The 13,623-nt window shown below is 43.9% G+C and overlaps 1 protein-coding gene across 4 annotated transcripts in view; it reads right to left on the minus strand.

Annotated features, from left to right (window-relative positions):
* Positions 1-13,623, minus strand: part of LOC131941832 (ras-specific guanine nucleotide-releasing factor RalGPS2) — a 178,938-nt gene that overhangs the window by 100,981 nt on the left and 64,334 nt on the right. The window contains exon 1 of one of the 4 annotated variants that reach the window (XM_059301390.1): positions 8,724-8,740. The exons of the other annotated variants lie outside the window; for them this stretch is intronic. The gene's annotated coding sequence lies outside the window, so the exon portion shown is untranslated. Of the gene's footprint in view, positions 1-8,723; positions 8,741-13,623 lie in introns of those variants that run through there. 4 annotated transcript variants of the gene reach the window in all.

A 13,623-nucleotide genomic window follows, 5' to 3' on the forward strand; every position in this document is an offset into this window, starting at 1 on the left:
ATGGCATTAGTAAAGTATCTATGGCCATTGTAAAGTAAAGTCTTATCATATGAACATAGTGAAGTAAATTATAAACGGCCGTGGTAAAGTTGAGTCAGTATGGCCATCATGATGTGAAGTATGTGAATCTATAATGATGTCTGTAAGTCTGTAAAACCACAGTGCTGTTTGTACGTCCAAATAGCTCACGACGGAGTGTTGTATATTTGCCTATAGTCAAATGATTCCTGCCTACACCAAATTAATACGTCTCTGCCTACATTAAATCCCAAAAAAATGTTTAAAAAGAAGCGCAGCAATAACTGTAGCGTGAAATAAAAGAGTCTCGCTGAAATGAAATAACACCAACACAAAATCAGAAACGTATCCGTGCATCTCTACACCAGTGGTGTTTCCGGGGGGAGGGGGGGGGGGGCGGACACTGGTAAAAGAAACACTGCTATACGCACAGAAAATACTTTTTTTGACACCATCCATGCATTACTTTATAAATTAGAAATACGTCCCACTTTCCCATGCACTCTCTAGATCTATACACGGCTGTGAGTTAGTGTAGAACTGAGGAACAGGCCCGGGAGAAACGGAAGGCGTGCTGTACATTCGTGACACACACGTCACCATCGTCACGCAGGGCCATGTCCAGAGCTGCAACAACGGGACATCCGGTGACGCAAGAGGTCAAGTTCGGGGTCGTCCGTCCTAATCAAGGCGATGTTTCGTGCGGCCCTTCGCGTGTCTTGACGCAATGCGCGGCCGTATGTAACAGGCTCGGTGATTGGCTGCCATGTTCGTATATTCAGAAGGAAATTGCGTAGGGAGAGGTAGGGGAAGACAGAAAATTTCCTAGACAAAAAAAAAATTCAACCAAAAAGAAAAATGAAAATAAGATGTCATTTAATTTTTAAAATTTCGAAAAAAAAAAATGTTAATTTTTGGCAAATAACTGATTGGTTAAAAAGCAACCAGTTGTCACTGCAGTATGAGAACACCATACCCTCGATTCATACATAACCCTGTGAAACGCCCATAAGTAATCTCAATGTTTTCTGATACTGAATCACACAAGCTCAAGAAATACATCACACATTTTGGCTGTCTACGGTTTTTATATTATCTAAAGACTTGTTTTTTAAGCTTTTTGTTAAAACGTAAATTTAAACAATAATTAAACAGATTTGTACAGCTGTTATATTAAAACTGCGTTGAGCTTGCTGATTATACCTACAGTCATTCAAGAAAACAACCCTAAAAAATATTTGAGATGGCAAACAAAAGAACAAGCATGAGCTAAACTGCTTTAAAAAATTCTTCCCAATAATAAAATCCCATCTCCCGAGACCTTGAACGAGGCATCCACACAGCGGAAGACGCCCATCAAACGAAACGGGTCCCAGCTAACGATTACTTCCCCTTTTAAATTGGCTGCTTTCTGTGCTTCTCCCCCCTGCCATTGCCGCATCACTCGGCAGATTTTCACGACAAACGTGTCACATCAGAGACAGGACAAAAGTGCCAGATTTTTTTACCCCCAAGTAATAAGCAAAAGCTTTATTTATTTTTACGAAATAAAAATCCTAGAGGATTTAAAAGATCAAGAGATCAGAAGAGGATTTACGTTATTTTGTTTCTAAACTGTTGGATTATCCCGATTTTACAAAGGGATATTATATTGGAATCATGCGCTCTTGTAATATCCTAATGTCTGGAATTTAAATGAATCACATCGTTGGTATAGTCTAAATGGATGGCGTTAGGATAGGGACCCGCTCAGTTTAATGGGGGTGTGTAAGTAACATTAGGATTACCAGCAATACTAGTGATTTGATTATAGAGGCATGGCCAACTAAAACCCCGAATACAACACATACATAACCTTATTAATTATTACAATTCATCTAATGACTGATATATCCCATGGGAGAAGGGGGAAGCAGCGGATTATGAAGGGATTATCTGTCAGCTTCTACTTATGATTGATACTCAGCTTATTTTAAAGCAAGCTAGAGTAATATTAGCCGAACCACATCGGTATTTACGGTCTTCATTACGAGTGATATCATTCCCTCATCCCGATAGTGTGGCGCAGATAGCATTCCCTTATACCCGTAGTGTGGCGCAGATAGCATTTGCTTATCCCCGTAGTGTGGTGTTGATAGCATTCCCTTATCGCGATAGTGTGGCGTTGATAGCATTTCCTTATCCCCGTAGTGTGATTTTAATAGCATTCCCTTATCCCCGTAGTGTGGTGTTGATTGCATTCCCTTATCCCCGAAGTGTGGCGTTGATAGCATTCTCTTATCCCCGTAGTGTGGTGTTGATAGCATTCCCTTATCCCCGAAGTGTGGCGTTGATAGCATTCCCTTATCCCCGAAGTGTGGCGTTGATAGCATTCCCTTATCCCCGTAGTGTGGCGCTGATAGCATTCCCTTATCGCGATAGTGTGGCGTAAGTAAAGTTTCCTCTCAAGCCAAACGGTCTATGGGGCAAGTGAAGTAGAGTTCACTTGTTTCTGTTTCATCAGAGCTATGCGGACTGAGGGACGTTAAACTGATTTAACCCGGATTCGAACTCGAGACTTTCAGATGAGCAGCCTAGTGCTCTACCGCTGTGCCACGCCGTCCCCTAGTGTGGCAGAAAACCAAACAAAAATATCCCCAGTCTATCACAACAGTTAAATACATTTTCTGCTTTCAAAGCTACATACTTATGTCAGCACACGAATGTTGGGCGTACTTTAACAGCAACATGTGGTGTTTCATTCAGGTATCTCTTCGCGGGGGGACTGCCCCCCCCCCCCCCCCCATCCCGGCCACCCCCCCCCCCTCCACCCACCCAAACGAACGAAATCGAATATATAGAAAATATATACTTTTACCACTGTCAGACCCACCAGAAAATTTAGTACCCCCCCCCCCCCCCCGGAGAAAAAAATATGAAAGAAACACTGATAACACGAACTCCAACTTGGACCAACAATACGTACGAATACATACATCTCAAACACGTAAAACCAAACTCTAGCATCGACGAGAACCAGAAGGAACTACAACTCTGGAACCTATACAAGAGTCTCACCCTGGCAGAAGAAATATTTATTTCCACTTCTGCCCCGGGGGTGGTGAGGGGGAGGGGCGAGCTTTATTGCCTTTATAATTGGATGGGCTGACAATTTCTCTTCCTGCCCCACGGCCCGTGAGTCTTTGGTCTAGATAAAGTTATCACTTTCTTCCTTGTGCTGACGTGTTTGGCCATTGGTACATCATTGTACAGGTGAAGTAGAGTTGACCTGTGGCTACCTGTCCCACGGCCGGTGAGTCTATGGTCTAGATCAAGTTATCACTTTCTTCCATGTGCTGACGTGTTAGGTCATTGGTACATCTTTTTACAGGTGAAGTAGAGTTGACCTGTAACTACCCGCCCCACGGCCCGTTAGTCTTTGGTCTAGATCAAGTTATCACTTTCTTCCTTGTGCTGACGTGTTAGGTCATTGGTACATCTTTTTACAGGTGAAGTAGAGTTGACCTGTAACTACCTTCCCCACGGCTGGTGGGTCTTTGGTCTAGATCAAGCTACAAGTCTTAGATCCACAAAGACCTAGTTACAGCCACCCTACGTCGCTAAATATCATCACACTCCTTTGTATTTTTGTTAGTGTGTTGCAATAATTAACGTTCGTAGGACCTTAGTTAAATGCGGGGGAGGGGTGGGGGGTTATAATGACCTGACGCCTCAATGAACACGGGGGCCGTTACTTAATTCGAGCCCATAATTATATATAAGAGCCACAATGAACACAAGACCCCCCCCCCTAGTGAACACAGGACCACATAATGAAAACAGAGCCCTTTATTTAACTCAAGGCCTACCTCAAACTCGGCGCCTCTTAACTAACCCTCTCTGAACTAGGGACCCCCTTATTAAATGCGACTCCTCCCCAACCACATGGAACTCGGGGCCCCTTAGCTAAACTCCCTTAATGAACTTGGGACCCTTTAACTAAATCTCCATCACTGAACTTGGGTCCCCTTTTCAACACAAGACCCCCTCCCCCACACACACAATGAACTCGGGAATGAACTCGGGGCCCTTAGCTGAATTTGAGGCCCTTACTCAACACAAGACCCCCCCCCCCCTCTCCCTCACTGCTGAACTCGGAGCCCCTTAGCTTAACCCCGCCACTGAAGTCGGGGCCCCTTATACAACACAAGATCCCCCCCCCTTTTTTTCTCACTGAACACGGGCCCGACGTTCATCTGTCTGACATCCAGCTCTAAGTTAACCCTACCACCAACCAACGCCCAACCTGCACGTCAAAAAAAAAAATTTACCTGCAGAAAGTCAGCAGGGAGATGACGTTCCGTCTGAGGGTTGTGTGGCTGGGGATCATGATGGATGCTCCAGGTAAACACCCAGCTCTAGCCCCTCCCAGCACGCTTTCTTGGGGGGACTCGAACCCTGGCCTGTTTGTTTTCTCTCTCCTCCGTGCAGGGAGGGGGTGGGGGGAGAATTTCTAGACCAGCGTTAATTACGTTAAACCTCAATGGAAAATCTATCCAATGGACGCTGTCCTCTTAAGGATAGAACTAGATATCTTTAGTTACTTGGTTCCTATTCTATCGCATGCAACATGTATTGAAGATCTATCCAAGTATGACGCATCCTGCAAGTACTGAAGAACTATCCACTTCGAAGTTGTAGTATTTTCCAAACGTGTATTATAAATAAAAGTCTCTACTTTAAAATTTTAAAACAATATTCTTCCATAATCTTGTTTAAAAATTAAAAACTTCATGGGATAAAATGTAAATCTTCATCGAGTAAAAAGTCAAGCCAACTCCCACGTTAATCTACAGAAAAATCCACTGAAAGTATCCATCACGGATGATATATGATAGTAAATCCAAAGTATCCACAGAATTAAAACAAAACACTCGTATTTTCATTCACCAGAATCAATATCACAGTAATAACGTAACATGCATACTAACTTAAACCAAAGATTTAAAAATTATTTTTAAAAACGCAGCCTGCTACTGGGGTGTCGAACAATAGAAAGAGCCAGGGTTAAATCAGGGTTCCAGCCTTCCCGTTTTAGGGGACAGGAAGTCTTAACAAAAACAAAGGAAGCGATCGTCTATCTACCTATCATCACCTGGGTTTTACCTGCCGGGTTTTTATCGCATATCAGTCGGCGGTTGTGTAGCTGTGTATCGGCCGGTCGTTTTGGGGTCGTTACATTAGCTGTGTAGCCGTTACGTAAACTGGCAATCGTGTACCGTTACATCAACCGGCAGACGTTAGATAAACCGGCAGCCTGTCGCCGTTACATCAACCGGCAGTCGTTACATCAACCGGCAGTCGTTACATCAACCGGCAGTCGTTACATCAACCGGCAGTCGTTACATCAACCGGCAGCCGTGACATCAACCGGCAGTATCAACCGGCAGTCGTTACATTAACCGGCAGCCGTGTGGCCGTTACATCAACAGGCAGCTACCAGCCGTAAGATCAACCAGCAGCCGTTACATCAACCGGCAGCCCATCAACCGGCAGCCGTAAGTTCAACTGGCAGCACTGTGGCCGTTACATCAACCTTATTACCACGTCGTAAAGTGGGGAGGGGTAAAGACACCACCCCCCCCCCCACACACACACACCACACCTACACACCAAGTTAATAAACAGAGTTCACGAGTGAATGAAAACAAGTGACACCCAAAAGCTCGAGGGATTCCTATATTTAGACATAGCAGTGATTAACATACAACAGAAAACGTAACCAAAGCGAACACAGCTTCTTACCACCGCATTACAGAGGCAAACCAAACAAAATCTGGCCACACGATATGAAGCTTTAGCCCGTTACATTAGCTGTGTAGCCGTTACGTAAACTGGCAACCGTGTACTGTTACATCAACCGACAGCCGTAAGATAAACCGGCAGCATCATCCGGCAGCCGTGACATCAACCGTTACATCAACCGACAGCCGTAAGATAAACCGGCAGCATCAACCGGCAGCCGTGACATCAACCTGCAGTATCAACCGGCAGTCGTTACATAAACCGGCACCCGTGTGGCCGTTACATCAACCGGAAACCGTTACATCAACCGACAGCCGTAAGATAAACCGGCAGCATCAACCGGCAGCCGTGACATCAACCGGCAGCCGTAGTATCAACCGGCAGTCGTTACATAAACCGGCAGCCGTGTGGCCGTTACATCAACCGGCAGCTACCAGCCGTAAGATCAACCGGCAGCCGTAAGATCAACCGGCAGCCTGTAGCCGTTACATCAACATTATTACCACGTCGTAAAGTGGGGAGGGGTAAAGACACCCCCCACACACACCCAACACACTCACACACACCACACCTACACACCAAGTTGATCAACAGAGTTCACAAGTGAATGAAAACAAGTGACACCCAAAACATCGAACGATTCCTATATTTAGACCAAGCAGTGATGAACATACAACAGAAAACGTAACCAAAGCGACACAGCTTCTTACCACCGCATTACCGATGCAAACCAAACAAAATCTGGCCACACGATATGAAGCTTTAGCCTGTTATAACCGTTCCTTTCACCATAGCACAAAGGTGTATGCATACAAGTAATTAATCAGACAGTGTATTACTCAACCTTACACAGAAGCTACACCGACCTACACAATCGCACACAGCTTCACGCAAACCATACTTTGAGCCTAGAACCTATTTAGCTCACACGACCCTACAGAAAACCCACAAAACTTTAAACAAATCCTACCTATCGCTTATAATCTACACAAAACCCACAGACTGTACAGAGCTCTAGATAAAACCTACACAGAAACTACAGATCTCCACGCATAACCTACCACAACTCCACAAAGAACCTACACAAAACCCACACATCTCCACACAAAACCTACACATCACACAGAACCTACACAGTATAATCCATTTCAAAAGAACACCAAAGAAAACAAATCATACGTATTTAAGCCACAAAAAGACAACTAAAAAGGCGTATCGTATACGCCTGTATAACTACGTGTAATACTTTTCAAATCGCTTGCTACACAGTGAAGCGGAAATCCCAACCTATGACGATACGCACCCATCCATCAAGAGACAAAGATCGCGTTGGGCCAGCCGGCAACTCCACCAACTACATCCACAACTAGAAACTTCTTCTCTGACCCGACCCCCCCCCCCCCTCCCCCTGACCCCCTCGACCCCAGGCCGTGTAAGAATGACACAAGGCTTTGACTTGACACTCCGGATCAATGTCGTCAGACATCAGGTCATACATCACTCCACGAGTGACGTCACGCTCCAGTTACCACGGATCGTTTGGATACGGATCATGAACAACCAACTCTCCCCCCCCCCTTAATCCTTTACAACACTTTATTATGGATACAAACAGCTATTTCACGAGAAAACGGGAAGTCCCGTTGTCAGGCCCACCCCCCCCCCTACCCCCACCTTTACACTTATTACGTTCGAGTTTAAAAAAAATAATCTTTATCATGCATAACGTAAGCCTTTTCATGTCTAGTTCATATAACAGGATGTATTTGATAGTAGAAGAAAGAATAAATGTGTCTACGGTTTAAATATTCCAGAAAGCTTTGCCAACAGTGGATCAGTAAATACAGGCAGTAAATGGTAGCACTTGGTGCATACAGATGAGCACTAGTTCATTAAACAAAACGTGCATGAATCTCATACAGCGAATATACATCTAGATCTAATAGACACTGTTTAGTAATAAAACAGATAGTGTTAATTACCTCGCAAGTTAAAGACAGTTACTAATACTATGGACGTTTCGACCCAAGGTCTTCGTCAACATACAACAGTGTGGTTACAGTGCTGACGAAAACCTTGGGTCGAAACGTAAATAGTATTTGTAAGTGTCTTTAACTTGTGAGGTAACTAACACTATCTGTTTTATTTCTAATTGAATTAACATCACTGCAGCTACCATTTGTATTTATCTAGACATTATTTCATGCTTCTAAGCTGTAATAAAGGTATAACGAAAACAACCGCATTAATGTTAATTTGATCTAGGCCTGTTTCCTCTACATACATAAAGGCATAACGAAAACAACAGCATTGAAGTTTATTTAATCTAGGCTTGTTTCCTATTAAAGGCATAACGTAAACAACAGCATTGAAGTTTATTTGATCTAGGCCTGTTTCCTATATAATAAAGGTATAAAGAAAACAACAGCATTGAAGTTAATTTGATCTAGGCCTATTCTGTTTCCTCTATATACTAAAGGCATAACGAAAACAATTCCAAACTATGTTTAGTTAAAAAAATTATATTCCAATACAATGGATATATAGCTACAGTGTGAGGGCCCATCTCAGATGCATATTCTATTATAGAACAACATCACACTGTGCTACACGTGTATACGAGTGGCGTATTCTAAAAATAGAACACATCACAACAACAAGCATTGTAAATATAAACAAAGGGAAGCTACTGAGTAAAACGTGAACTGAATCACACACGTACGGACACCTACATGCACCGAATGAAGAAAAAAAAAAGTTTCCCACTTTACCAGAGCACATCACAACGACATAATTGTAAATATCAACAAAGGGAAGCCACTGAGTAAAACGTGAACTGAATCACACCACACACGTAAGGACTACTAAGGACACCTACATGCACCGAATGAAGAAAAAAATAAAAAAGTTTCCCACTTTACCAGAGCACACGGGGCAGTAGTCCAGACAAAGCCAGTGAGTGGCCAGGGACAGGCTCTAAGTGATGAGCCAGAGGGGGGGGGGAGATTTAAGGCCAGCAGCATCACCCAGATGGTGCCAGGCCGTGCTTTATACCCCACCCCCTTTCCTTCCCCCGCTCTCCATCGCTGCGCGTTCTTTGTACTATAATCATCGTGTGTCGCCTCCCTCCTCCCCTACTCTCCAAAAAAAAAAAAAAAAAAAAAAAAAAAAAAAAATTCGGGCCAGTAAAGGGAGATAATCCGTCTAGTTTGTAAAGGATCAAGATGAACTGTGTGTAAACAAGGGAAGACATGACGGGGAGGGGGGGGGGGTTGAAATGGGAGTAGAAAAGATGCTAGCCGGAGAAAGAAGGAAAAAAATAAATAACGCCCAACGTATTGATTTTAAAACAAAAAAAAAACCATTTCACGTTGAGGCCATAGTGACATGCATTCATTTCTCTTGTTAGAAAAATCTTGGGTAATGACCAGTCTGAGAAAAGTGTGTGGTGGTGGTGGGGAGAAAGACACTAATCGGTTTCTATTTAAATCTATACTCACTGAAATAATGGCTTATCTTTCTCTAGACTAGCCAAATGAATTTAATAAGCTACACCGAAACTTGAAACTAATCTTTCAAACTTGACAACAACGTTTTAACCTCAATGCAAATTTGTATACATTGATAACTCGTATACCATCGTCTAACCTTGAATCGTATCTAGCTAACAATATTAATATAGCGCTCTCAGTCCGAACTGTCCACTATGGCGACATGTTTTATTGTTTAGGGGCAGCAAGACACATCATTAGTGAAATGCTTGTCCAAGGTCCTGTCTATGTGTGTCGTTAGGTCCTGTCTATATATGTCGTTAGGTCCTGTTTATGTATACCGTTTGGTCCTGTCTAGGTATAGCGTGTAGTCCTGTCTATGTATATCATTAGGTCCTGTCTAGGTATACCACTATGTCCTGTCTATGTACACCATTAGGTCCTATTTATGCATACCGTTAGGTCTTGTCTATGTATACTATTAGGTCCTGTCTATGTATGCCGTTAGGTCCTGTCTATGTATGCCGTTAGGTCCTGTCTATGTATGCCGTTAGGTCCTGTCTATATATGTCGTTAAGTCCTGTCTATGTATACCATTAGGTCATGTCTATGTATACCGTTAGGTCCTGTCTATGTATACCGTTAGGTCCTGTCTATGTATACTATTAGGTCCTGTCTATGTATACCGTTAGGTCCTGTCTATGTCTGTCGTTAGGTCCTGTCTATGTATACCGTTAGGTCCTGTCTATGTATGCCGTTAGGTCCTGTCAATGTATACCGTTAGGTCCTGTCAATGTATACCGTTAGGTCCTGTCTATGTATGCCGTTAGGTCCTGTCGATGTATGTCGTTAGGTCCTGACTATGTATGTCGTTAGGTCCTGTTTATACCATTACGTCCTGACTATGTATGTCGTTAGGTCCTGTCTATGTATACCGTTAGGTCCTGTCTACGTATACCGTTAGGTCCTGTCTATGTATGCCGTTAGGTCCTGTCTATGTATACCGTTAGGTCCTGTCTACGTATACCGTTAGGTCCTGTCTATGTATGCCGTTAGGTCCTGTCTATGTATACCGTTAGGTCCTGTCTACGTATACCGTTAGGTCCTGTCTATGTATGCCGTTAGGTCCTGTCTATGTATACCGTTAGGTCCTGTCTACGTATACCGTTAGGTCCTGTCTATGTATGCCGTTAGGTCCTGTTTATGTATACCGTTAGATCCTGTCTATGTATACCGTTAGGTCCTGTCTATGTATACCGTTAGGTCCTGTCTACGTATACCGTTAGGTCCTGTCTATGTATGCCGTTAGGTCCTGTCTACGTATACCGTTAGGTCCTGTCTATGTATGCCGTTAGGTCCTGTTTGGGCGTTGTAGAGTTGTAACCACAACCCGCTACACTGTTGAGAGGTCGTCACAAACAAGTTTTGCAAGGGAGATAATCGATACACGATGTAGCGACATTACGATCATCTTCTTACGTTAAATGGTTTTAAATTTTGAATTGTATATTATAGTTTTAAAGTTCAGTGAAGCTAACATTGTATAGTTAAAATAACACAAATAGCGCTTAGGATCTGCATTTGAATAAAATATGGACAGGGAAAATTAACAATTAAGAGAAACCATTATTATTCGAGTTTCAGTGGGGTAGCGAGGTCGGGTGTCACCCGGTGCGGCACTTAATGGTGTCACCCCCCAGATGCGTAGCGACCCGTCCAGGGGACAAACTTTCAATTTTCTATTTGCACTCCCCCTCAAACTTTCGATTTGCACCCCCCCCCCCTCAAATTTTTCTCTATATATTATGCTATTTTGCCTTGGTGTCACCTCCCTAAATGGTGTCACCCGGTGCGGTCCGCAACCCCCGCCCCCCCCCCCCCTCGCTACGCCTCTGTCGAGTTAAATTACAAACATAAGTGAACAATGCCTTTGCACTCAGTTTGCAATATCCGATGCAGCTGTAACTCAACACTGCACAAATGTGCAAGTAGCAGTAGCGCTACAAAAAAAAAAAAAACGGAGGAGGGGGGCGGGAGAATGGTGTTAGGAGGGGTGTAAACAAGGCACGTGACCCGCTTTCAGTCATTGTGTCGTGATGAATGATGGGGCTGGCTGACTGTGTTAAGTTACACACTAGATGTGTTGTGATGCACACCAGATGTGTTGTGCTACACACCCCAGATGTGTTGTGCTACACACACCAGATGTGTTGTGCTACACACCCCAGATGTGTTGTGCTACACACCCCAGATGTGTTGTACTACACACCCCAGATGTGTCGTGCTACACACCCCAGATGTGTTGTGCTACACACCCCAGATGTGTTGTGCTACACTACCCAGATGTGTTGTGCTACACACCCCAGATGTGTTGTGCTACACACCCCAGATGTGTTGTGCTACACTACCCAGATGTGTTGTACTACACACCCCAGATGTGTTGTACTACACACCCCAGATGTGTCGTGCTACACACCCCAGATGTGTTGTGCTACACACCCCAGATGTGTTGTGCTACACACCCCAGATGTGTTGTACTACACACCCCAGATGTGTTGTGCTACACACCCCAGATGTGTTGTGCTACACACCTCAGATGTATTGTGTTACACACCCCAGATGTGTTGTGCTACACTACCCAGATGTGTTGTGCTACACACCTCTGATGTGTTGTGCTACACACCCCAGATGTGTTGTGCTACACTACCCAGATGTGTTGTGCTACACTACCCAGATGTGTTGTGCTACACACACCAGATGTGTTGTGCTACACACACCAGATGTGTTGTGCTACACACCCCAGATGTGTTGTGCTACACACACCAGATGTGTTGTGATGCACACACCAGATGTGTTGTGCTACACACTAGATGTGTTGTGCTACACACCCCAGATGTGTTGTGCTACACACCCCAGATGTGTTGTGCTACACACCCCAGATGTGTTGTGCTACACACCCCAGATGTGTTGTGTGTTGTGCTACACACCCCAGATGTGTTGTGCTACACACACCAGATGTGTCGTGCTACACACACCAGATGTGTTGTGCTACACACCCCAGATGTGTCGTGCTACACACACCAGATGTGTCGTGCTACACACACCAGATGTGTTGTGCTACACACACCAGATGTGTCGTGCTACACACCCCAGATGTGTTGTGCTACACACCCCAGATGTGTTGTGCTACACACCCCAGTACACACCCCAGATGTATTGTGTTACCCCCCCCCCTCTCGCCAGTGTTGTGTGTTGTGCTACCCCCCTGTATTTACTACCGCCCCCCCCCCCCCCCCCCCGCCGTGTTGTGCTACATACCCCAGATGTGTTGATCTACACACCTCAGCTTTGTTATTTTCACTACATGAACATCACCTATTTAAAACATTTTCTTGCTAATATTTGGGGCAACAAATAGAAATAACTTACAAAAGAAAAAGATGAATATGAAAGCATTCGAAGATAATTTAAAATTGAAATCAATATTAAATGATTTTAACAATCTTATTTTTGTTTAAATTATACGTTAGGGAAACAAAGACGGCTGTGCATAGTATTGACCAGAACATTTTTAGTTGTAGGCCGAGGCCATTTAAACAGATAAACTTCATCTGCCCCGTGTGTCTTCTTGGGCACGAACGGGAAAATATTATGTTAACACAACAACAAGAATCTGGTATTTATCAAACCACCGAGAGGAAATATTTTTGCTATTTTTTTTTGCTAGAGTAGTTATCCTAACCCTAGCCATTACCCCACGCTATAACTGGCAAAACCGTTGACTCTAACCACTACCATAAGAGTCACAAAAGCTGAGGAAAAAGAATACATCGCACCTGATAGAATATAATTATCAGACAACCCGAATACCGTTTTACAAAAATATTTACTTCAATCCCCTTCTCACACTTGCCAAAAAAAAAAAAAAAAACGCTAATTACCGCTAACACAATCATCATGAAACTGGAGTAGTATTTTAAAACCCGCAACTATTAAAGGTCTAATCTCCAGTCCCCCCCCCCCCGACAAACAACACAGCTGTAAGCAAGTTGCTCAGCTAGTATACCAGGTCAGCGTGACCCATCACGTCGTCCGGCCTTCTTGTCAAGGTCATGCGCGTGACGAACGGTCTTTATCTCGAGCGCTAATGAAGCGTAGAGCTCATTAACAGAGCGCCGTGACGTCATACGTGACGTAACGAGACGTGACGTGGCAATAGGTTTGGTTGGGGTTGTATCATTCTGACGTCAAGATATTAGCGTGATTAGCCCATACAAGACGAAGAAGGTTTTCATTCCGATAGGTGGCGCCGACTCACGCTATTGTGTTC

Source organism: Physella acuta, unplaced genomic scaffold, assembly GCF_028476545.2.
Source record: "Physella acuta isolate Inbredline_101_S28 unplaced genomic scaffold, ASM2847654v3 ptg000374l, whole genome shotgun sequence".
Lineage (NCBI taxonomy): Eukaryota > Metazoa > Mollusca > Gastropoda > Physidae > Physella > Physella acuta.